This window comes from Ranitomeya imitator, chromosome 4, assembly GCF_032444005.1.
Source record: "Ranitomeya imitator isolate aRanImi1 chromosome 4, aRanImi1.pri, whole genome shotgun sequence".
Taxonomy (NCBI): Eukaryota; Metazoa; Chordata; class Amphibia; order Anura; family Dendrobatidae; genus Ranitomeya; species Ranitomeya imitator.
In genome coordinates this window covers 436,139,502-436,166,156 of record NC_091285.1, presented here as the reverse complement: position 1 = coordinate 436,166,156, position 26,655 = coordinate 436,139,502, and the positions used below count along the sequence as shown (strand labels likewise).

The following is a 26,655-nucleotide window of genomic DNA, read 5'->3' as shown; positions in this document are numbered from 1 at the left end:
TTTATCAATTTTACCAAACGCGGAACGGTATAAACGCCTCCCCCAAAAGAAATTCATGAATAGCTGGTTTTTGGTCATTCTGTCTCACAAAAATCGGAATAAAAAGCGATCAAAAAATGTCACGTGCCCGAAAATGTTACCAATAAAAACGTCAACTCGTCGCGCAAAAAACAAGACCTCACATGACTGTGTGGACCAAAATATGGAAAAATTATAGCTCTCAAAATGTGGTAACGCAAAAAATATTTTTTGCAATAAAAAGCGTCTTTCAGTGTGTGACGGCTGCCAATCATAAAAATCCGCTAAAAAACCCGCTATAAAAGTAAATCAAACCCCCCTTCATCACCCCCTTAGTTAGGGAAAAATAAAAAAATGTATTTATTTCCATTTTCCCATTAGGGCTAGGGTTAGGGCTAGGGTTAGGGCTAGGGTTAGGGCTAGGGTTAGGGCTAGGGTTAGGGTTAGGGCTAGGGCTAGGGCTAGGGCTAGGGCTAGGGTTAGGGCTAGGGTTAGGGCTAGGGTTAGGGTTAGGGCTAGGGCTAGGGTTAGGGTTAGGGCTAGGGTTAGGGCTAGGGTTAGGGCTAGGGTTAGGGCTAGGGCTAGGGTTAGGGTTGGGGCTAGGGTTCGGGCTAGGGTTAGGGCTACAGTTAGGGTTGGGGCTAAAGTTACAGTTAGGGTTTAGATTACATTTACAGTTGGGAATAGGGTTGGGATTAGGGTTAGGGGTGTGTCAGGGTTAGAGGTGTGGTTAGGGTTACCGTTGGAATTAGGGTTAGGGGAGTGTTTGGATTAGGGTTTCAGTTATAATTGGGGGGTTTCCACTGTTTAGGCACATCAGGGGCTCTCCAAAAGCGACATGGCGTCCGATCTCAATTCCAGCCAATTCTGCGTTGAAAAAGTAAAACAGTGCTTCTTTCCTTCCGAGCTCACCCGTGTGCCCAAACAGGGGTTTACCCCAACATATGGGGTATCAGCGTACTCAGGACAAATAGGACAACAACTGTTGGGGTCCAATTTCTCCTGTTACCCTTGGGAAAATACAAAACTGGGGGCTAAAAAATAATTTTTGTGGGAAAAAAAAGATTTTTTATTTTTACGGCTCTGCGTTATAAACTGTAGTGAAACACTTGGGGTTCAAAGTTCTCACAACACATCTAGATAAGTTCCCGGGGGGGTCTAGTTTCCAATATGGGGTCACTTGTGGGGGGTTTCTACTGTTTAGGTACATTAGGGGCTCTGCAAACGCAATGTGACGCCTGCAGACCATTCCATCTAAGTCTGCATTCTAATGGCACTCCTTCCCTTCCGAGCCCTCCCATGCGCCCAAACAGTGGTTTCCGCCCACATATGGGGTATCAGCGCACTCAGGACAAATTGGACAACACATTTTTGGGTCCAATTTCTCCTGTTACCCTCGGGAAAATACAAAACTGGGGGCTAAAAAATAATTTTTGTGGGAAAAAATTTTTGTTTTATTTTTACGGCTCTCCATTATAAACCTCTGTGAAGCCCTTGGTGGGTCAAAGCGCTCACCACACATCTAGATAAGTTCCTTAGGGGGTCTACTTTCCAAAATGGTGTCACTTGTGGGGGGTTTCAATGTTTAGGCACATCAGTGGCTTTCCAAACGCAACATGGCATCCCATCTCAATTCCTGTCAATTTTGCATTGAAAAGTCAAACGGCGCTCCTTCCCTTCCGAGCTCTCCCATCCGCCCAAACAGTGGTTTACCCCCACATATGGGATATCAGCTTACTCAGGACAAATTGTACAACAACTATTGGGGTCCAATTTCTTCTCTTACCCTTGGAAAAATAAAAAATTGGGGGCGAAAATATAATTTTTGTGAAAAAATATGATTTTTTATTTTTACGGTTCTACATTATAAACTTCTGTGAAGCACTTGGTGGGTGAAAGAGCTCACCACACCTCTAGATAAGTTCCTTAGGGGGTCTACTTTCCAAAATGGTGTCACTTGTGGGGGGTTTCAATGTTTAGGCACATCAGGGGCTCTCCAAACGAAACATGGCGTCCCATCTCAATTCCAGTCAATTTTGCATTGAAAAGTCAAATGGCGCTCCTTCGCTTCCGAGCTGTGCCATGCGCCCAAACAGTGGTTTACCCCCACATGTGGGGTATTGGCGTACTCAGGACAAATTGTACAACAATGATTGCGGTCCATTTTCTCCTGTTACCCTTGGTAAAATAAAACAAATTGGAGCTGAATTAAATTTTTTGTGAAAAAAAGTTAAATGTTCATTTTTATTTAAACATTCAAAAAATTCCTGTGAAGCACCAGAAGGGTTAATAAACTTCTTGAATGTGGTTTTAAGCACCTTGAGGGGTGTAGTTTTTAGAATGGTGTCACACTTGGGTATTTTCTATCATATAGACCCCTCAAAATGACTTCAAATGAGATGTGGTCCCTAAAAAAAAATGGTGTTGTAGAAATGAGAAATTGCTGGTCAACTTTTCACCCTTATAACTCCCTAACAAAAAAAAATTTTGGTTCCAAAATTGTGCTGATGTAAAGTAGACATGTGGGAAATGTTACTTATTAAGTATTTTGTGTGACATATCTCTGTGATTTAATTGCATAAAAATTCAAAGTTGGAAAATTGCGAAATTTTCATAATTTTCGCCAAATTTCCGTTTTTTTCACAAATAAACGCAGGTACTATCAAAGAATTTTTACCATTGTCATGAAGTACAATATGTCACGAGAAAACAATGTCAGATTCACTGGGATCCGTTGAAGCGTTCCAGAGTTATAACCTCATAAAGGGTCAGTGGTCAGAATTGTAAAAATTGGCCCGGTCATTAACGTGCAAACCACCCTTGGGGGTAAAGGGGTTAAGGCTGTGTGCACACGTTGCTGATTTTTCGCGAAAAAAGCTATAAAACCGCAAAAAAAAGCATACAATATGCATCCAATCATTTTGAATGAATTCCGCATGTTTTGTGCACATGATGCGTTTTTTTCCGCGAAAAAAACGCATCGCGGTAAAAAACACCGCATGTTCATTAATTTTGCGTTTTTTGCGGATTTCCCACTATAAAATGCATTGGGAAATGTCCGGAAAAAGACGCCTCAAAAATGCAACAAAAACGCGGCAAAAAACGCATGCAGATTTCTTGCAGAAAATTTCAGGTTTTTCTCAGGAATTTTCTGCAAAAAATCCTGAACGTGTGCACATAACCTAAAAAACGCATGCGTCATACCCGCGAAAACGCACATGCGGCGCGTCTTGTAAGAACGCAGCATGTCTTTACATTGCAGAAAAAACGCAAGGACAGCGCAGGTAACCTGCCAGTGACCTCAGGTGCAGATTTGGTCAGGATTTTACCTGCATAAAATCCTGACAAAACCTGATGCAATCCTGAACGTGGACACTAAGTCAGACTTATGCAAATTCCAGATGAATATTTACCCGTTGCCCTGCCCATAATCCCGCCCATCCCTCTGCCTGGGTCACTGATTCAGTCAGACTTCTGTGTATGCACAGCTGCATAGAAATACATGCTGTCATTCTCAGGTTAAGAGAGCTGGTGGCCAGTCCGAGGATTGCGATCTGATACTCGGGCGAGTACCTCAGCACTCTGACTGAATCAGTGAGAGCAGCCGGGAGGGATGGGTGGGAATTTATGGGCAACGGAAGGGGTGAATATTCATTTCACATATACAGTACATGCGTGTCGGCAAGTCAAGCGTAAGTAAATTCGAAACGAATATTCACTCCTTCCCCCTCACGGCTGGCGTCACTGATTAAGTTCGGTCAGACTGCTGTTATTGGACTGGCCGTCTGCTGGCATGAGCCAGACAGCATGTATTTCTATGCAGCTGTCTCTCTCAGGTCCGGAGAGCAGACTGCCAGTCCGAGGATTGCGATACAATCCTCGGCCATACATTAGTCTGACTGAATGTTATGCCAGTGCAGAGGTGTGGGCTGTATTATGGGTGGGGGAAGGGGTGAATATTCATCTTCCATTTACATATTCTTGACTTGACGGCAAGCAACTATAAAATTAAATAAATAATAATTTCACGACTTAAAGCAACACAACGGGGCCACAAACAGAAATAAAAGTTACATATCCTGAAATGGCTACACAAGCCCTATTCAGGATACTATTGGTATACTACACAAAAATGACCTGACAGATTACCTGTAATAATATTTTGGGCCCCTTTTTTGTCTATATTTATGCTGATCCAGTCAATTGAGCATTTGCAAGCTGGTCAGGCGGTGACGGGCGAGGTGGTCAGGCCGTGACGTTGGGCGAGGTGGGCCATTTTACAGCTGTTGTTCCAGTTGATCCTGAAGGTGTTTGCTGTGATAGAGGTCAGGGCTCTGCACAGGTCACTCGAGGTTTTACCACACCAAACTCCTCATAAGGAGGCCTACCATTTTGTGAAATGTTTTTGTTTGCTGTAGCATTAACCCCTTAGTGACCAAGGCCAAGTTTTCAAATCTGACGTGTGTCACCTTGTGGTAAAGACTTTGGAATACTGCAACATATCCCCGTGATTTTGGGATTGCTAATTGCTGAAAAATTTTCAGTTCCAGCAGTGTTGGCGCTCATGTTCCCGCTCATGTGTGGTGGTTATGACACATGGGCCCTGCGCCCAATCAGCGCTGGTGTCACTGTCCCCACCTAATTGTACAACAGGCTCTATGCACTATGCTAATATGGTGAAATGTGACTCACGCTTGGTGAACACTTTTCCTCTTCTAATCTAAGGGTGGCATGCTTTACCCAACCTCCACCGACAAACCTTTCTGAAGCTGATGACTGTAGAGGAGGTTTTTAGCTTTTCGTGCAATGTGGAGTTCTGTAAAAATTTTGTGACACTTGGCGTTTTCACACTAGTTTTGCCCGCATCCAACAAAATTTGCTGGAAACGGGGTTTGAGGCCACACCGCATTTCATTTATGACTGATGTTAAAATTTCCGGCAAGGTGCACAGAAGCGTCTGACTCCACCATGCCCCCTGAGCAATGCCGGTATTGATGAATCTGGACCTACTTTTCAGAAATGGTACTTGGACTCTCCTCATGCCATGCTGACGATTAACCCACACCAGGTAGACCAAATGGCATGGCTATGAAACGACATTGAGCAGCAATTGACAATCGCGATGGGCAGAGTTGGGCTCACACAATTGTAAACTTGCTGCATTTGTTTTGATAGCGTATCAGATGTTGCGAGAACCATCATCTCTGCCTGTGGACCAAACTGTATACTGGATCTTTCACTGTCGACATGACCGTGTATTTAGGTTGTGACTTTTGCTCTACCAGAAGCAATGAAAATAGAAAAAGAATGATTGGAAAATGACTGTTATTATGCACAATCTTCAGCCATCAGTATATTCTGCTGAATTAAATGGTGAGCTTATTCTGCCTACCTGACACTTTCAAAAGCCAGATTAGTTTCCTCTTACGTAGAGCTCCCTTGAGTCCTAGATTGCAAAAAGCAGTCTCCTGTAGGGGGTATAATCTTGAATTCCTAGAAATAGGTCATTCTATATTACAGGAATTAAAAGAAATGTAATCCTCTATTTGTTTTACTTCATTTTGCTGCCAAATGGAAGAAAAAGGCGAGCCCATACAATGCCTTTTCAGCTTGCAGGTTTTGTCCACTGATGCATTGTGCCACTTTTATTTTCTGCTGACCTATGGTTTGAAACATTTTTAATTGTCATAATACAGATCCATCACTAGATTTTACAATTAAAAATGCATACAATAATAGATTTTAGACCTGCTGGGGCTGGTGTGTTTACTTTGAGAGTATATGGCAGATTGGCTAGAAGTGCCTGATGTTAAGATGAGCTTTTTTTGATAGCAGCTGTCATCAGACTCTTAAAATACTGATTTTTAGCAATAGGGATCAAAAGAATTAACATTAATGTCCTATTGTTATTCTGTATAACGTCCCTTCAACTTCTTTAACCCCATCACCCCAAACCTATTTTCGTCTTCCTGACCAGGCCAAATTTTACAGTTCCGACCAGTGTCATTTTGTGCGAATATCTCTGGAACACTTCAATAGATGCTAGTGATTCCAAGATTTGTTTTTTTTCTCGTGACAAATTGTACTCAATGATAGTGGTAAAATGTGTGCATTATGATTTGCATTTATTTATGAAAAAAATTGAAAATTTGGTGAAAATTTTGTAATTTTTACATTTTGTGCCCTTAAATCATAGAGGTACAGTATATCACACAAAATAGCTAATAAATAACATTTCTAACATGCAGACTTGGACTGGCCCATAGGAGAACAGGAGAATACTCCGGTGGGCCCCTGTGCAATAGTGGGCCACCTCTTAATTGAGTGGTACTTAGTACAATATACCCAAATCACTAGGTACAGAGAAAGGCAGCTTCTTATTCATTTACCAATCTACCCATCTCATTGTTATATACATTTGTGATTGAGGATATTGTCACATTTGCATGTTGTTAAAAAGTGGGGCCCTGGATTTGGTTACTGGTGGGCCCTTGGCACCCCAGTCTGACACTGCCCACATGTCTACTTTATATCATCACAATTTGTGCAAGATTTTTTTTTTTATAGTCTAATATATAATTGCCTAGAATACTACTTCCTGCAATTTGTGCCAACTTCCGTGGCTTTGTCCGGAGCTAATGTCCGGAGCTAATGTCCGGAGATTAATTGCCTAGAATACTACTTCCTGCAATTTGTGCCAACTTCCGTGTCTTTGTCCGGAGCTAATGTCCGGAGCTAATGTCCGGAGCTAATGTCCGGAGATAAGTGACGTCAACAGTGTCCAGTGTCTGATTGGTTGCCGCCTGCTGCGAGCGACCAATCAGAAACGTGCCGTACTGTGACACACTCCGCCCGCCATTTTGGTGTGATTTTTGAATTTTTACCTCACAGCAAGTTTCTACTGCGTGAAAGCGGGCCCAGTGACGTTGCTCTTCAAGCTCCTGCCGAATTTCAAGTATATATGGATTCTAGACTCCCGATTCTTTAGAATCGGGCTGCCATCTAGTTAGTTATAAGAGTTAAAAGTTGACCAGCAATTTCTCATTTTTACAACCAAATTTACACAACCTTTTTTTTAGGGAGCAGATCGCATTTGAAGTGACTTTGAGGGGCCTATATGACAGAAAATACCCCAAAGTGACACCATTCTAAAAACTGCACCCCCTCAAGGTGCTCAAAACCACATTCAAGAAGCTTATTAACCCTTCAGCTGCTTCCCAGGAACTAAAGCAAAGTGGAAGGAAAAAATGAACATTTAACTTTTTTAACAAATATGTTACTCTAAACCTAAATTTTTATTTTCACAGGAGTGACTCGAGAAAATGGACCCCAAAATATGTTGTGCAATGTCTCCTGTGCATGATGATATCCCATTTGTGGGGGAAAACTGCTCTTAGGGCACACTGCAGGGCTCAGAAGGGAAGGAGCAACATTTGACTTTTTAAATTAAAAATTTGCTGGAATAATTAGCAAAGTCCATGTCGCATTTGGAGAGTCCCTGATGTGCCTGAATAGTGGAAACCTCACATAAGTAACCCTATTTTGGAAACTAGAACCCCTCAAAGAATGTACTGAGATGTGTGGTGAGCACTTTGAACACCCAGGTGCCTCACCAAAGTGTATGACAGAGCCGTGAAAAAAAAAAAAAAAATAACCAGAAAAATGTTTTTAAACCCAAATTTTGCATCTTCACATGGGTAACAGGAGAAATTGCAGCATACAATTTGTTGTGCAATTTCGTCTAAGTACGCCAATACCCCATATGTGGTGGAAAACTACTGTTTGGGTCACGGCAGGGCTCAGAAAGGAGAGTGACTTTATGTAACGCAGGCTTAGATGGAATGGTCTGCGGATGTCATGACGCGTAATATAAATAAAAAACGTGTTTTTTTTTGTTTTTTTTTTAGTTTTTACTTTCATGGCTCTATTTTATAAACTTCTGTGAAGCAACTGGGGTTCAAGGTGATCAAAATACATCTAGATACATTAATTGAATAGAATAGTTTACAAAATGGGGTCAGCTGTGGGGGTTTTCTCACTTTTTAATCACACTAGGGGCTCTCTGATGTCGACATGACGTCCGCTTTCGAATTCAGCCATTTTTGGGTTAAAAAAGTCAAACTATGATCCTTTTCCGAGCCGTGCCTTGCACCCAAACAGTACTTTTCCCCACACATGGGGTATTGCTGTATTCGGGAGAAATTGCACAACACATTTTGGGGCCCTTACTCTCCTGTTACCCTTGTAAAAATAAAAGATTTGGGGCTAAAGTAATATTTTTGTGAAAAAAAGTTAAATATTCATGTTTTTTCCTTCCACATTGCATTAGTTCCTGTGAAGCACCTGGAGAGTTAATAAACTTCATGAATGTGGTTTTGAGCACATTCAGGGCTGTAGTTTTTAGAATGGTGTTTCTTTTGGATATTTTCCATCATATAATCCCCACAACGTCACTTCAAATGTGATGTGGTCCCTAAAATGGTTTTGTAAATTGTTTCTTCCTAACAAAAATTGTTTCAAAAATTGTGCTGATTTAAAGTAGACATGTGAGAAATGTTATTTATTAATTATTTCGAGTGACATAACTCTCTTTAAGGGCATAAAAATTAAAAGTTAGAAAATTGCAAAAATTTCCAAACTTTTCCAAATTTCTGATATTTTCACAAATATACGTAATAGTCCAGTCAAAATACGGTTTGATCCGGGACAAATTCCAAGAAAGCGTTTTTTATGATTTTTTTAATTACTATTATATGTGGGAAACAACATATTAAAAGTTTTCCAAAAATTGATCACTACAAAGGTCCTAACTATGACAACCATCGCACTAAAAATAACGAATATTTCCCTATTTCAAAGCTGTAGCTTTAGGTTACAGAAGAGTTTGCATTTTGTATACTATATATTTTCATATAACAATTTTTATACAAAGTTTTATACTAACTACATGGACAGGCGAGGTCATGACGTCATCAATGATGTCATGACAGTATGTACATTTCTAGAAATTATAAAATTAATACACAGTGCATTTTAACCCCTTCATGACCTTGGGATTTTTCGTTTTTCCGTGTTCGTTTTTCACTCCCCTCCTTCCCAGAGCCATAACTTTTTTATTTTTCCGTCAATTTGGCCATGTTAGGGCTTATTTTTTACGGGACGAGCTGTACTTTTGAACGACATCATTGGTTTTAGCATGTCGTGTACTATAAAACGGGAAAAAAATTCCAAGTGCGGTGAAATTGCAAAAAAAGTGCAGTCCCACACTTGTTTTTTGTTTGGCTTTTTTGCTAGGTTCACTAAATGCTAAAACTGACCTGACATTATGATTCTCCAGGTCAGTACGAGTTCATAGACACCTAACATGACTAGGTTATTTTTTACCTAAGTGGTGAAAAAAAAATTCCAAACTTTGCTAAAAAAAAAAAAAATTTGCGCCATTTTCCGATACTCGTAGCGTCTCCATTTTTCATGATCTGGGGTCGGTTGAGGGCTTATTTTTTGTGTGCCGAGATGACGTTTTTAATGATAGCTTTTTGGTGCAGATACGTTCTTTTGATCGCCCATTATTGCATTGTAATGCAATGTCGCAGCGACAAAAAAAACTTAATTCTGGCGTTTCAAATTTTTTCTCGCTACGCTGTTTAGCGATCAGGTTAATGCTTTTTTTTAATTGATCGGGCGATTCTGAGCGCGGCGATACCAAATATGTGTAGATTTGATTTTTTTTTTAATTGATTTATTTTGATTGGGGCGAAAGGGGGGTGATTTAAACTTTTTATTTTTTTTTTTTTTTTTTTCTGACACTTTTATCTTTTTTTTTTTTTAACTTTTGCCATGCTTCAATAGCCTCCATGGGAGGCTAGAAGCAGGCACAACACGATCGGCTCTGCTACATAGCAGTGATCTGCTGTTCGCTGCTATGTAGCAGAAATGCAGGTGTGCTGTGAGCGCCGACCACAGGGTTTATGTAGTTCATACGACATCTCTTGTGCACCACTGCTCCAGCAGCTACCACAGTGCTAACGCCCCTCTCAATACTGGCTTTATTGATCCCTTCAGCTCCTTTCGCACCAATCGACACTCTTTCTCCATCATCTTCTACTTCATGGCTGCATAAGGGGCAAGTTTCTTGACTTTCCATCATTCTCAGCTCTGTAAAAGAAGATAAATCGTTAAATAATAAATATAATAGTAGTAATTGTAAAAGAAAGATGATAGACACTGAAAGGCGAGTCGCATTTAACATTTTACAGATTTGGCGGCCATATTCTTTGACGTCACATTTGGACCCTTTGTGGTAACCCTATCTTGGTAAACTTTTAGTATGTTTTTCCCTACATGTAATACTACCAAAAAAACAATAAAACGCTTTCTTGGAATTTGTTCAGGGTAAAGTGTTTTTTTTTTTTTTCAGATTATGACTGGACTATAAGTCATATCGAAGAAATGTAATCACAGTCATGAAGTACAATCGGTCATGAGAACACATTCTCCGAATCAGTAGGATATGTTGAAGAGTTTGAGTTATTTCCACATAAATTGACACTTGTCAGATTTTAAAAAATGAGTATCGGTCTTTGAGGGGTCAGTACTAAGTTGCTTACATGCAAAGTGCTGAAGTAGTCCTGGCATCCAAGATATGCAAGTTTGTACACGGGAAAATTGACTAGGGTGAACTAGCGTTTGGGAGGCTACTAAGCAAATGCTATGCAAAATGCCGTAATGCTGGCACAGAATGTGTGTATTGTTATGATATTGTCCAGTTAAATATTTTAAGATGTGAACTGCATATACAGAAATTCATATTCTTAGAAATTTCAAGGAAATAATGTTCAGAGTAAGTCATTTGTAAACAGATGGGATTTCCTTTTCTGGTATTTGAGCAGGAGAGTGAACTTACGTTCTGGTTTGGCAATGACCACCTGAAATGGCCACTGTAAACGAACTGAAGATGTGCCCACCATGGGCTGAAACTTTCACTACAGCCAATGTTATGGTAGAGTACCCTGGAAATCACCACTCAGAAAACTGTTAAAAATTACAAATTTATTAGAGAATATACAGTACAGACCAAAAGTTTGGACACGCCTTCTCATTTAAAGATTTTTCTGTATTTTCATGACTATGAAAATTATACATTCACTCTGAAGGCATCAAAATTATGAATTAACACATGTGTAATTATATACTTAACAAAAAAGTGTGAAACAACTGAAATTATGTCTTATATTCTAGGTTCTTCAAAGTAGCCACCTTTTGCTTTGATGACTGCTTTGTACACTCTTGGCATTCTCTTGATGAGCTTCAAGAGGTAGTCACCGAGAATGGTTTTCACTTAACAGGTGTGCCCTGTCAGATTTAATAAGTGGGATTTATTGCCTTATAAATGGGGTTAAGACCATCAGTTGTGTTGTGCAGAAGTCTGGTGGATACACAGCTGATATTCCTATTATTTATTATTATTATTATTTATTGTTATAGCGCCATTTATTCCATGGCGCTTTACATGTGAGGAGGGATATAGATAGTAAAAACAAGTACAATAATCTTAAACAATACAAGTCATAACTGGTACAGGAGGAGTGAGGACCCTGCCCGCGAAGGCTCACAATCTACAAGGGATGGGTGAGAATACAGTAGGTGAGGATAGAGCTGGTCATGCAGCGGTTTGGTTGATCGGTGGTTACTGCAGGTTATGGGCTTGTCTTAAGAGGTGGGTCTTCAGGTTCTTTTTCAAGGTTTCCATGGTAGGCGAGAGTCTGATGTGTTGTGGTAGAGGGTTCCAGAGTAGGGGTGATACGCGAGAGAAATCTTGTATACGATTGTGGGAAGAGGAGATAAGAAGGGAGTAGAGAAGGAGATCTTGTGAGGATCGGAGGTTGCGTGTAGGTAAGTAATGGGAGACGAGGTCACAGATGTATGGAGGAGACAGGTTGTGGATAGCTTTGTACGTCATGGTTAGGGTTCTGTACTGGAGCCTCTGGGCGATGGGGAGCCAGTGAAGGGATTGACAGAGGGAATAGCGGGGGGGGGGACAGGTGGATTAGTCGAGCAGCAGAGTTTAGAATAGATTGGAGGGGTGCCAGAGTGTTAGAGGGGAGGCCACAGAGCAGGAGGTTGCAGTAGTCAAGGCGAGAGATGATGAGGGCATGGACTAAGGTTTTTGCAGATTCTTGGTTGAGGAATGAACGGATTTGTGAAATATTTTTGAGTTGAAGTCAGCAGGAAGTGGAAAGGGCTTGGATATGTGGTTTGAAGGAGAGATCAGCGTCAAGGATTACCCCGAGGCAGCAAGCTTGTGGGACTGGGGAGAGTGGGCAGCCATTTACTGTAATGGATAGGTTCGTTGGGGGGGGGGGGGGGTCACGTGAGATGGGGGAAAGATGATGAATTCTGTTTTGTCCATGTTAAGTTGCAGAAATCTAGCGGAGAAGAAGCATGAAATAGTGGATAGACATTGAGGGATTCTGGTTAGTAGGGAGGTGATATCTGGTCCAGAGATGTAGATCTGTGTGTCATCAGCATAGAGGTGATACTGAAAGCCACTACTTATTCCTACTGAATAGACTGTTAGAATTTGTATTACGGCAAGAAAAAAGCAGCTAAGTAAAGAAAAATGAGTGGCCATCATTACTTTAAGAAATGAAGGTCAGTCAGTCCGAAAAATTGGGAAAACTTTGAAAGTGTCCCCAAGTGCAGTGGCAAAAACCATCAAGCACTGCAAAGAAACTGGCTCACATGAGGACCGCCCCAGGAAAAGAAGACCAAGAGTCACCTCTGCTTCTGAGGATAAGTTTATCCGAGTCACCAGCCTCAGAAATCGCAGGTTAACAGCAGCTCAGATTAGAGACCAGATCAATGCCACACAGAGTTCTAGCACCAGACACATCTCTACAACAACTGTTAAGAGGAGACTTTGTGCATCAGGCCTTCATGGTAAAATAGCTGCTAGGAAACCACTGCTAAGGACAGGCAACATGCAGAAAAGACTTATTTGGGCATTAGATCAGTGGAAATCTGTGCTTTGGTCTGATGTGTCTAAATTTGAGATCTTTGGTTCCAACCACCGTGTCTTTATGCGACGCAGAAAAGGTGAACGGATGGACTCTACATGCCTGGTTCCCATTGTGAAGCATGGAGGAGGAGGTGTGATGGTGTGGGGGTGCTTTGCTGGTGACACTGTTGGGGATTTATTCAAAATTGAAGGCGTACTGAGCCAGCATGGCTACCACAGCATCTTGCAGCAGCATGCTATTCCATCCAGTTTGCGTTTAGTTGGACCATCATTTCTTTTTCAACAGGACAATGACCCCAAACACACCTCCAGGCTGTATAAGGGCTATTTGACCAAGAAGGAGAGTGATGGGGTGCTACACTAGATAACCTGGCCTCCAGTCACCAAGCCTGAACCCAATCGAGATGGTTTGGTGTGAGCTGGACCGCAGAGTGAAGGCAAAAGGGCCAACAAGTGCTTAGCATCTCTGGGAACTCCTTCAAGATTGTTGGAAGACCATTCCCGGTGACTACCTCTTGAAGCTCATCAAGAGAATGCCAAGAGTGTGCAAAGCAGTCATCAAAGCAAAAGGTGGCTACTTTGAAACACCTAGAATATAAGACATAATTTCAGTTGTTTCACACTTTTTTGTTAAGTATATAATTCCACATGTGTAAATTCATAGATTTGATGCCTTCAGTGTGAATGTACAATTTTCATAGTCATGAAAATACAGAAACATCTTCAAATGAGGTGTCAAACTTGTGGTCTGTACTGTATATACCGTGTTTCCCCGATAGTAAGACACCCCCGAAAGTAAGACGTAGTGGGGGTTTTAGCGGGGTCGGCTAATGTAAGACGTACCCCGAAAGTAAGACGTAGTGCTGAGTAGTGTCGGGGTCGGCCGAAACTCGATGGTTCCCAGGGTCTGAAGGAGAGGAAACTCTCCTTCAGGCCCTGCGATCCATATTTAAGTGTAAAATAAAGAATTAAAATAAAAAATATCGCTATACTTACCCTCTGACGCGCCCTGGTATTAACCGGGAACCTTCCTTCCTTCGAATCAGCGCTTCCAGGACCTGCGGTGACGTCGCGGCTTCTGATTGGTCGCGCGACCAATCACAAGCCGCGACGTCACCGCAGGTCCTGGAAGCGCTGATTCGAAGGAAGGAAGGTTCCCGGTTAATACCAGGGCGCGTCAGAGGGTAAGTATAGCGATATTTTTTATTTTAATTCTTTATTTTACACTTAAATATGGATCGCAGGGCCTGAAGGAGAGTTTCCTCTCCTTCAGATCCTGGGAACCATCCAGGGATACCTTCCGATACTTGTGTCCCATTGACTTGTATTGGTATCGGTATCGGCGATATCCGATATTTTTCGGGTATCGGCCGATACTATCCGATACGATACTTTCAAGTATCGGACGGTATCGCTCAACACTAGTGCGGTAGTAAACTGTACGTTGGAAAAAAAAAACGCAGCGTTTTTTTTTTCCAATGTAAGACATGCCCCAAAAGTAAGACATAGTGGGACTTTTGAGTGGTAAAAGAATGTAAGACACTGTCTTACTTTCGGGGAAACACGGTATTAAGAAGATTTTTTTCAATTTTTTTTTCTTTTTTTCCTTGTCTCACTAAGGGACTTTCAGTTTTTGCAGTCTAATCGCATGTAAACCATAGCAAAATAGAAGGTTTGCTATGCTTTACAAACTGCACTGCACTGACATACAAACTTGCTACACCATGTTCTGAGCATGTTGTAGCAAGTTTACTAGCTCTGGTGACCCAGATGTCTTCATGGCGACATCGGGTCACCATGGCAACAATCGGCCCCTCGCAATGACAACACAGGGGATCGGGAGCACGAAGTTGGCTTCCTCCCTCTGTTTTCCTGCTTAATACTGTGATCGCTTTTGATTGCAGTATTTCGGTGGTTACAGTGCCGGGAGTGGTGAGGCACAGCTCCAGCACCGAGTGCCAGGTGTCTGCTGTCAGAATCGGCTGACACCCTCCGGCGATCGCGCACAGTCCCTCATTCTACCTGTGCTAGTCTTCATTCATTATTGTATGGCAGGGACCTACATTTAATTATTTTTAAAAGCCAGCGTTTAGAGGTGGCATTACCTATCGTTCAGGGCTGGACAGTTCCCAAGAACCAGTCAACCAGTATGTCTGAAAAAAAAATACGGTAGTTGTTGGCATTGAAACTCCAAGAGTGATTTATTTAATGGATGCAAATTCTGCTACTAAAAAGTTGCTACTCACTGCTGGAGTTCTCATGTAAAGCTCCTGAATTCTGAATAATTTATTCCACTCATGCCTGGGGTAGTAACCTACTGTCTACAGAAACTTTGCTTAGTAGTTAAAGTAAACAAGCATTTACGGTAATTACTTTTGTCTCCAGCTGTCAGTCACTTGGATCTAGAATCTGGCTTTTCATTAATGTGGGTTTGTGACAGCTATTAGTCTGGACTCGTATACACATGCACACTCAATTTGGCCTCATGTACATGTGTTCACAGTGTTTACAGGGCAGACAGATCTGGTACTGCATTAAAACTTTAAGAACTGGGTGTGATCCTCAAGGATACCCCCCACCCACCCACCCATCCCCAGAGAAGAGTTGGTGACCACGCTCATTTGGTAACAAGACTAAATTTTACATACAGGCAAGAGGGAACCAACAAGAATGCCAAATCTAGGAGAACAGCGGCCTTTGCACAATTTTAAAAATTGCGTATTTCTGGCAATTGCACGGCGAATAAGCCGCCTTACCTTGACAAGCCAGAGCTGGTATGTCAATCTCCACAAGGGAAACATTACCCCTTAGACCCCAATCCAGAGCCTCCCCCTAGCCAAATCAGTTCTCATGCTTCGCACTGACGAGGGCCAACAGCCCGAAACACCGTGTCTGCGAATTGAGATACTGATTTGGCTTTTATTCTAAGTCATATTGCACGACTCGTTAAAGGGTTGATTGTGACTTGTAGGATCACTACTTCCAACAGGTGGCGCTATAGAGTTCAAGTCCTCTTTTTCTCTGAAGAGGAAATTTCCATATTACCGTATATTTCTGGCAAGTGACAGTTCCTCATTAAAGAAGCACCCCTCCAATCAAAATGTGTATCCTCTTAATATATTGCAATCAACATATTTTACAGCACTGTGTACTTACAGTTGCTCATATTGCCCTTCTTACCACTTAATTCTTCTGTTTATCATTAGGCTATGTGCACACGGTCAGGAATTTTTGCGCTTTTTCGCTATAAAAACGCGGAAAGAAGCATACATTAAGCATCCTATTATTAGAATGCATTCCGCATTTTTTGTGCACATGCTGCAGATGTATGCAGCGTCCAACCTGCATTGTTTGCTGACTGTGTGCACATACCCTATCATCACTTTTTTTTTTTCCTTCCCAGAAGCCAACTTTCAATAACCTTTATTTCAAGTGACAAAAAAGCATGTAATGAAAAAAAGTCATGTGGTAAAAAACGCATCAAAAAAGCATGTAAAAAAAACGAATCAAAAACGCAGGTGACCTGCCAGTGACCTCAGATGCAGATGTTACCTGTGTCAAATCCTGAGCCAATCCTGACCGTGGAAACGCCCCTTACTGTATAATTGGTTTATCGTTGTTTTTTCTGCAATATAATTTATATCAGTTTCAGTCTGATACTTTGCTCGTCTATCTCAAAAATTTCGATAATAGCTTAAAAAAGAATATTCACGTATTATGGCGCGCAGGCTGCATGCGAATGTAAATTCCCACATGATAGGTGTAATCCGCACAAATTTCACTTCTTGAATTGCAGAAGTTGATACCGGTGGGGAAAAATGGTCGCAAATAAACAATGTAAAATTAAAAAATCCAGTTTCTGTGATTTCTTGCCATCTTTTGGGAGTTTATTTCGAAACCAATAGCCTTAAAAAATCTGATGCATTTACCTTTTTTTTTTTTTTTTTTTATATCCAATACTGACCTAGAAAATCATAATAGAATCTTTGGGAGACATCATTAATCAGTTAACGAGTAATTATAAGCACACAATTATCTGCTGATGTATACCCTTTTATTGGGTGATCAGAACATTTATAACTGCAAATAAAAACATTCTTGGCAGCACATCGTCCAAGATACAACGGGATGTGCTAACAATGATATGATACTGTATGGGAATAGACCCAATGGCGCATATCATTGGTGCATCCCACAAGGGCCCAAGTGGTAAGGGGGCCCATTCCCACCTCTGAAACCAGTGGAATTGTGCTTTACGATTAGCTGTTCAACTTCAAAGGGTCCCAATACTATTTTTGCACAGGGTCCCTTTCGTTTTTGTGTCCGCCAGTGGATAGATCGATCATATCTGATCATTCGGTCCCCATAATTGGTCATCGGCCTGTGTAAATAGGCTGGTAAACAAGTGCCCAATGACCTATTCTGAAATTGGCACCTCTAAAGCCACCATGCAGCTTGAGGGTCAAATGTTCTTTGCTGTAGTGTAGTTGTATGTACTCGTCGTGTTCAGTGGGTATCTGAGAGTACAACAGACAGAAATCACATTTTCACCAGCAGAGACACCGGGAAGAACAGTTTAGTCTGATCTGCCCTTCCATTGTGTTTTCTTATTCCTCCTGTGCACCCTCTCCTCTGAGGTCATATGCCCCATATCCACCCACCCACGTTCCTGTCGTAAAGCGTCAACTCTCCATTCCCCTATGACTGAAAGCGATCGGCTGCAGGGAGAATGAAGCTTCATTTTTTTACCTGTATGTCTACAAGACATGATGTAAACACTATTTATCTGTAATTACCACTTTATCTGCAGGTAAATGGCATTTTTGGAGATGCCAGGTTTTAAAGAGGTCCTGTCACCAGATCATAAGTGGTCAGTTGTTTGCTATTTTCTTTTCATTCTCGTTATTCCTCTGCTTTATGCCTTTGCTTTAAATCTGCCATCTGGTTTCAGAAATATGGGCCTTTTTATATAGTGAAACCACAGAAATGAGCCAGAACATAAGTTGGAGTACGTGCAATGTTTAGGTACACGTTCACACTATGACCTTTTTACAGACATAACCCAAGAGAAAAAAATACCACAATGAGCATATATCCTGTAGTACATAGATCTTACATTTTAATGACATGGGGTACTTAGTTAACACAAATTTGATCAAAAAGGTTGAATGGCTTCTGGCCTGTATGTGGGCTCACTCCATACACTTGTATAGAGCCGAAGCCCCTCCCCGACCAGTGACGCGGGTGGCGGCCAGTGGGTGAGTCCGACTAGAGGGTATGGAGAGCGGGGCCGTGCCCACTGGTGGAGGGGGGGGAAAATGTGTAACTTATACATACTCTCCGTTCCTGGGTCTGAAATCGGCAAATCCACGCTGCGCTGGGGGGGATTTAGAGTGACTGCAGACTTATTGGTTTTGACTGGACATCCCCTTTAAATTGGCATAGAGCAGCATATAAAACCCCTAATACTCTTTATCATATATTTTTATATTTTTTTTTTTCCCTTGGTAAGAGCATGTGTAAGCTACGTGCGGCTGGAATAATGCCATGTGCAATATACTGGAAACAACTGGATGCCATGTTTGCAGTAATTTCACTGCTATGAAAACAAAGGCTGAATGTCTGTAGTCGTATATACGACATAAATGTTACCCCGGATACATCTTCAAAGGAATGCCAAGATTGTGTTTTCCTCATGGAGACACTGCTCCAACTTTCCCATCATTGGTCCTCGGTCTTTCTGAGAGAAATCCTTGACATTTTTTCACAACTGTGCTCTATTCATGTGTAGGAAGAGCTGAATGCAGGGGCAAGTATCAAGCTCCGCACATTTCTTCATCAGATTAATATCCGGCTTAGGCAGAGCCAAGTGCTATTTCAACTGCTGCCTGTGTTCACTGCTATCTCTCCAGTCGCGGCAAGCTCGGGTTGCAATTCTTTTTTTGGCTTTGTGTCTCTTAGGCCAACTCTCACTTTCAGTGTTTACTAGCATACACGGCCGGATTTATTAAAAACTATTTAAAAGGTGCTCAAACTGGTTAATGAGAGGTTAAAAAAAAAGAATCTGTTTCCAGCACAAATATTCATATATCTAAGGGCTATCCTAACTTGTGGATATGTTCGGAATGTCCAGTATTTTCCAAACTTCTACTAAATAAATGGAGACACACACAATTGCTTGGCCACCTCTCCACTTTTGGTGACTCAAAATAGGGTTTGCCTTCTCAAGAAAGGTGCGGTGTCCACATGTTAGATTACAGAGGCACAATAAACTGTCCTCACTGTGAGGGCAGGGTCACACAATCGTTTCACCACATCCAGGAAAAACTGTCCGTTACTTCACACGATCACGTTCAGTGTTTGTTGTTTTTTTTTTTTTACCACCGTATTTGTAAGTGAAAACCAGGAGAGGAAAAGTATAATAGAAACTCGTCACCACTTCTGTATTATCACCCACTCCTGGTATTGGCTTGCACATACTGAGGTAAAAAAACTCAACAAATACTCAGTGTGCACGTGTCGTTACTCTGTTCAGACTTTAATCAGGGTTTCATGAGTTTTTATTGGATGTGGAGAGGGGAAAAAGACATAGTAACATAGTAACATAGTTAGTAAGGCCGAAAAAAGACATTTGTCCATCCAGTTCAGCCTATATTCCATCATAATAAATCCCCAGATCTACGTCCTTCTACAGAACCTAATTGTATGATACAATATTGTTCTGCTCCAGGAAGACATCCAGGCCTCTCTTGAACCCCTCGACTGAGTTCGCCATCACCACCTCCTCAGGCAAGCAATTCCAGATTCTCACTGCCCTAACAGTAAAGAATCCTCTTCTATGTTGGTGGAAAAACCTTCTCTACTCCAGACGCAAAGAATGCCCCCTTGTGCCCGTCACCTTCCTTGGTATAAACAGATCCTCAGCGAGATACAGTGGGGCAAAAAAGTATTTAGTCAGTCAGCAATAGTGCAAGTTCCACCACTTAAAAAGATGAGAGGCGTCTGTAATTTACATCATAGGTAGACCTCAACTATGGGAGACAAACTGAGAAAAAAAAATCCAGAAAATCACATTGTCTATTTTTTTAACATTTTATTTGCATATTATGGTGGAAAATAAGTATTTGGTCAGAAACAAACAATCAAGATTTCTGGCTCTCACAGACCTGTAACTTCTTCTTTAAGAGTCTCCTCTTTCCTCCACTCATTACCTGTAGTAATGGCACCTGTTTAAACTTGTTATCAGTATAAAAAGACACCTGTGCACACCCTCAAACAGTCTGACTCCAAACTCCACTATGGTGACGACCAAAGAGCTGTCAAAGGACACCAGAAACAAAATTATAGCCCTGCACCAGGCTGGGAAGACTGAATCTGCAATAGCCAACCAGCTTGGAGTGAAGAAATCAACAGTGGGAGCAATAATTAGAAAATGGAAGACATACAAGACCACTGATAATCTCCCTCGATCTGGGGCTCCACGCAAAATCCCACCCCGTGGGGTCAGAATGATCACAAGAACGGTGAGCAAAAATCCCAGAACCACGCGGGGGGACCTAGTGAATGAACTGCAGAGAGCTGGGACCAATGTAACAAGGCCTACCATAAGTAACACACTACGCCACCATGGACTCAGATCCTGCAGTGCCAGACGTGTCCCACTGCTTAAGCCAGTACATGTTCGGGCCCGTCTGAAGTTTGCTAGAGAGCATTTGGATGATCCAGAGGAGTTTTGGGAGAATGTCCTATGGTCTGATGAAACCAAACTGGAACTGTTTGGTAGAAACACAACTTGTCGTGTTTGGAGGAAAAAGAATACTGAGTTGCATCCATCAAACACCATACCTACTGTAAAGCATGGTGGTGGAAACATCATGCTTTGGGGCTGTTTCTCTGCAAAGGGGCCAGGACGATTGATCCGGGTACATGAAAGAATGAATGGGGCCATGTATCGTGAGATTTTGAGTGCAAACCTCCTTCCATCAGCAAGGGCATTGAAGATGAAACGTGGCTTGGTCTTTCAACATGACAATGATCCAAAGCACACCGCCAGGGCAACGAAAGAGTGGCTTCATAAGAAGCATTTCAAGGTCCTGCAGTGGCCTAGCCAGTCTCCAGATCTCAACCCTATAGAAAACCTTTGAAGGGAGTTGAAAGTCCGTGTTGCCAAGCGAAAAGCCAAAAACATCACTGCTCTAGAGGAGATCTGCATGGAGGAATGGGCCAACATACCAACAACAGTGTGTGGCAACCTTGTGAAGACTTACAGAAATCGTTTGACCTCTGTCATTGCCAACAAAGGATATATTACAAAGTATTGAGATGAAATTTTGTTTCTGACCAAATACTTATTTTCCACCATAATATGCAAATAAATTGCTAAAAAAACAGACAATGTGATTTTCTGGTTTTTTTTTTCTCAGTTTGTCTCCCATAGTTGAGGTCTACCTATGATGTAAATTACAGACGCCTCTCATCTTTTTAAGTGGTGGAACTTGCACTATTGCTGACTGACTAAATACTTTTTTGCCCCACTGTATTTGTATTGTCCCCTTATATACTTATACATGGTTATTAGATCGCCCCTCAGTCGTCTTTTTTCTAGACTAAATAATCCTAATTTCGCTAATCTATCTGGGTATTGTAGTTCTCCCATCCCCTTTATTAATTTTGTTGCCCTCCTTTGTACTCTCTCTAGTTCCATTATATCCTTCCTGAGCACCGGTGCCCAAAACTGGACACAGTACTCCATGTGCGGTCTAACTAGGGATTTGTACAGAGGCAGTATAATGCTCTCATCATGTGTATCCAGACCTCTTTTAATGCACCCCATGATCCTGTTTGCCTTGGCAGCTGCTGACTGGCACTGGCTGCTCCAGGTAAGTTTATCATTAACTAGGATCCCCAAGTCCTTCTCCCTGTCAGATTTACCCAGTGGTTTCCCATTCAGTGTGTAATGGTGACATTGATTCCTTCTTCCCATGTGTATAACCTTACATTTATCATTGTTAAACCTCATCTGCCACCTTTCAGCCCAAGTTTCCAATTTATCCAGATCCATCTGTAGCAGAATACTATCTTCTCTTGTATTAACTGCTTTACATAGTTTTGTATCATCTGCAAATATCGATATTTTACTGTGTAAACCTTCTACCAGATCATTAATGAATATGTTGAAGAGAACAGGTCCCAATACTGATCCCTGCGGTACCCCACTGGTCACAGCGACCCAGTTAGAGACTATACCATTTATAACCACCCTCTGCTTTCTATCACTAAGCCAGTTACTAACCCATTTACACACAATTTCCCCCAGACCAAGCATTCTCATTTTGTGTACCAACCTCTTGTGCGGCACGGTATCAAACGCTTTGGAAAAATCGAGATATACCACGTCCAATGACTCACCGTGGTCCAGCCTATAGCTTACCTCTTCATAAAAACTGATTAGATTGGTTTGACAGGAGCGATTTCTCATAAACCCATGCTGATATGGAGTTAAACAGTTATTCTCATTGAGATAATCCAGAATAACATCCCTCAGAAACCCTTCAAATATTTTACCAACAATAGAGGTTAGACTTACTGGCCTATAATTTCCAGGTTCACTTTTAGAGCCCTTTTTGAATATTGGCACCACATTTGCTATGCGCCAATCCTGCGGAACAGACCCTGTCGCTATAGAGTCCCTAAAAATAAGAAATAATGGTTTATCTATTACATTACTTAGTTCTCTTAGTACTCGTGGGTGTATGCCATCCGGACCCGGAGATTTATCTATTTTAATCTTATTTAGCCGGTTTTGCACCTCTTCTTGGGTTAGATTGGTGACCCTTAATATAGGGTTTTCATTGTTTGTTGGGATTTCACCTAGCATTTCATTTTCCACCGTGAATACCGTGGAGAAGAAGGTGTTTAATATGTTAGCTTTTTCCTCGTCATCTACAACCATTCTTTCCTCACTATTTTTTAAGGGGCCTACATTTTCAGTTTTTATTCTTTTACTATTGATATAGTTGAAGAACAGTTTGGGATTAGTTTTACTCTCCTTAGCAATGTGCTTCTCGGTTTCCTTTTTGGCAGCTTTAATTAGTTTTTTAGATAAAGTATTTTTCTCCCTATAGTTTTTTAGAGCTTCAATGGTGCCATCCTGCTTTAGTAGTGCAAATGCTTTCTTTTTACTGTTAATTGCCTGTCTTACTTCTTTGTTTAGCCACATTGGGTTTTTCCTATTTCTAGTCCTTTTATTCCCACAAGGTATAAACCGCTTACACTGCCTATTTAGGATGTTCTTAAACATTTCCCATTTATTATCTGTATTCTTATTTCTGAGGATATTGTCCCAGTCTACCAGATTAAGGGCATCTCTAAGCTGGTCAAACTTTGCCTTCCTAAAGTTCAGTGTTTTTGTGACTCCCTGACAAGTCCCCCTAGTGAAAGACAGGTGAAACTGTACAATATTGTGGTCGCTATTTCCTAGATGCCCGACCACCTGCAGATTTGTTATTCTGTCAGGTCTATTAGATAGTATTAGGCTTAAAAGTGCTGCTCCTCTGGTTGGATTCTGCACCAATTGTGAAATATAATTTTTCTTGGTTATTAGCAGAAACCTGTTGCCTTTATGGGTTTCACAGGTTTCTGTTTCCCAGTTAATATCCGGGTAGTTAAAGTCCCCCATAACCAGGACCTCATTATGGGTTGCAGCTTCATCTATCTGCTTTAGAAGTAGACTTTCCATGGTTTCTGTTATATTTGGGGGTTTGTAACAGACCCCAATGAGAATTTTGTTACCATTTTTCCCTCCATGAATTTCGACCCATATGGACTCGACATCCTCATTTCCTTCGCTAATATCCTCCCTTAAAGTGGACTTTAGACAAGACTTTACATAGAGACAAACCCCTCCTCCTCTCCGATTTTTACGATCCTTTCTAAACAGACTGTAACCCTGTAAGTTAACTGCCCAGTCATAGCTTTCATCTAACCATGTCTCGGTTATTCCCACTATGTCAAAGTTACCTGTAGATATTTCTGCTTCTAGTTCTTCCATCTTGTTTGTCAGGCTTCTGGCGTTTGCGAGCATGCAGTTTAGAGGATTTTGTTTTGTTCCAATCTCCTCGCTGTGGATTGTTTTAGAAATGTTCTTACCTCCCTTCTGAGTATGTTTTCCTGGATCTTCTTTGTTCAAGTCTAATGTTTTTCTTCCCGTCCCCTCTTCTTCTAGTTTAACGCCCTCCTGATGAGTGTAGCGAGTCTTCTGGCGAATGTGTGTTTCCCAGGTTTGTTGAGGTGTAGTCCGTCTCTGGCGAGGAGTCCATCGTACAAGTAATTCACACCGTGGTCCAGGAATCCGAATCCTTGTTGTCTGCACCATCGTCTTAGCCAGTTGTTTGCATCAAGGATCCTGTTCCATCTCCTGGTGCCATGCCCGTCTACTGGAAGGATAGAAGAAAAAACTACCTGTGCATCCAGTTCCTTTACTTTCTTCCCCAACTCTTCAAAGTCTTTGCAGATTGTCGGTAGGTCCTTCCTTGCCGTGTCATTGGTGCCAACATGTATCAGAAGAAATGGGTGGACGTCCTTGGAGTTGAAGAGCTTTGGTATCCTATCGGTCACATCCTTGATCATCGCACCTGGAAGGCAGCATACTTCTCTTGAAGTTATGTCCGGTCTGCAGATGGCTGCTTCTGTGCCTCTCAGTAGTGAGTCTCCCACCACCACCACTCTTCGTTGCTTCTTGGCTGTACTTTTTGCTGTCACTTGTTTACTGTGTGCCCTTTACTTTTTTGCTTGCTGGTATTGCTTCATCCTTAGGTGTGCCATCTTCATCCTCTACAAAGATTTGATATCGGTTCTTCAGTTGTGTGGTTGGTGATTTCTCCATGGTCTTCTTGCTTCTTTTGGTCACATGCTTCCACTCATCTGCTTTTGGAGGTTCTCTGACAAGTTTTTTTTTTTTTTCTATTCTGCGCAGAACCTGGAAAATCAAATCCACACTCTGTCATCTGAGTGCTTTCTGACTTTCGGCACTGACCCATAGACTTGCACTTGGATATGTCTCCATTCGCCCCCCCCCCCCCCCCCCACGGACCACTTGGTTTAAGGAAAAAAACTACATCTGCACAGCCCCATAGAATATCAGATGTACTAGTGTTATCTGTGAAAACCACGGGTAGCAATTGTCCTAGATACGGTAATCAGTCCTGGGTTTAAGCCCCAATAGTATTTTTTACATCCAGACATGGACATTTTGTCAGTTTGACATACACTAGCCACGTCTGTGAGCTGGAAGATACCGCTTCAGTTACTCCTAGACTGGAGCTCACGTGTTTCACAACGTTTTATCAGCCTCTCCCCTTCATTAAGCTTTATATGTACACATGCCATAAATGTCTGAGATGGTAATTCCTTTTTTAAAATGGGTTGCCTTCTACATTTTATTAATGGCTCTGTACTCTATATTGTGCTCCCCGTCTGTCTCCTGGCTTCCACTCCGGTGGAGGTGGCATCAGGTGACTCCTGCGGGACAGTCCGCTTCCACATTTCATTTGAGCTGGAAGACAAACAGGTGTCTACAAATGGGGTCTGCAGCTTTACCGAATTGTAAAATCCACCAAATTTACTAGGGAATATGTGCATGTTGAGTAATTGCATGTGAGGAACGGGATATGTCAATTATAGAAAGCCTAGGCTAAATTAGGCCACCAGAACCAGAGGCATGGGCCTCTTTTCGGATTGAAGTGCATCATTTTTCTCAACTTCGTTATAACACGCACCAGATGCTCCATTTCCAGAATTATCAGAAAACTCTACTTTATGGTATGTTCATACAGATGTCCTCAGTTAATTGGATGTTTCTAATACCTTTTTCTTTTTATTCTATAGGTCTGTTAATTGGACAGACTCCAGCACTTAAAGGTATGTAACATTTTGCATTCAAAATTGGTGAAAAGGTGCAGTCCTCTCAATTTGCTCTTGAATTGCTCACACCAAGTTTTATCCTTGCTGTTTAATTCTGGATTGGTTAGATTCATTCAAAAATTTTACATTATGTGGAGCTGGGTCATGTGATCCCCATGCACTAATCCAGTCTATGCTTTCCTAGATACTCAGATCAGTATTTCCATGTCTTCAGTTGCTCTTGATTATGGACAAGGCCTTAAAAATAACTGAGGATGTGATATTGTAGCTGCTTTTTTTTCGCTGACTGCAGTTTTAGAAATCACTAACCGGTCACTTTATTTTTATTCTGTGACCCGCAGAATTATATCAGCATTTATCAAGTCTTGGTTACAGCAGTCAGATTCCTACCCTCTACGGCATGCCTCACTCTACTTTTTTTTATTTATGCCCTATATATAGAGTGCTGCTGAAAGTAGGATTTCTATTCTAAGGGGTATGAGAGCAGTGATGTAAGAGGCTGGTGGAGTCCATACACTGCTTACCTGCAGAGTTTATACAACTCCTGCCTGTTTCTGATACTTGAAGCTACATCTCATCGGAATGCACTGAACTCTCATCAGACACTCCACTGCCTTCTGCTTGTAAAAAAACAAACTGATGTCTTGAAACTAGTCACAAGTAGGAGGCAGAGGAAATGTGAAACTGCATCGCCTATT

General features: G+C 41.6%; 1 protein-coding gene across 2 annotated transcripts in view; it reads left to right on the top strand.

Moving 5' to 3' along the window:
* The window catches only part of TLN2 (talin 2), a 328,992-nt gene that overhangs the window by 61,147 nt on the left and 241,190 nt on the right, over nucleotides 1–26,655 (top strand). For both annotated transcript variants that reach the window (XM_069765599.1, XM_069765598.1), the window contains exon 2: nucleotides 25,922–25,954. The gene's annotated coding sequence lies outside the window, so the exon portion shown is untranslated. The remainder of the gene's footprint in view (nucleotides 1–25,921; nucleotides 25,955–26,655) is intronic.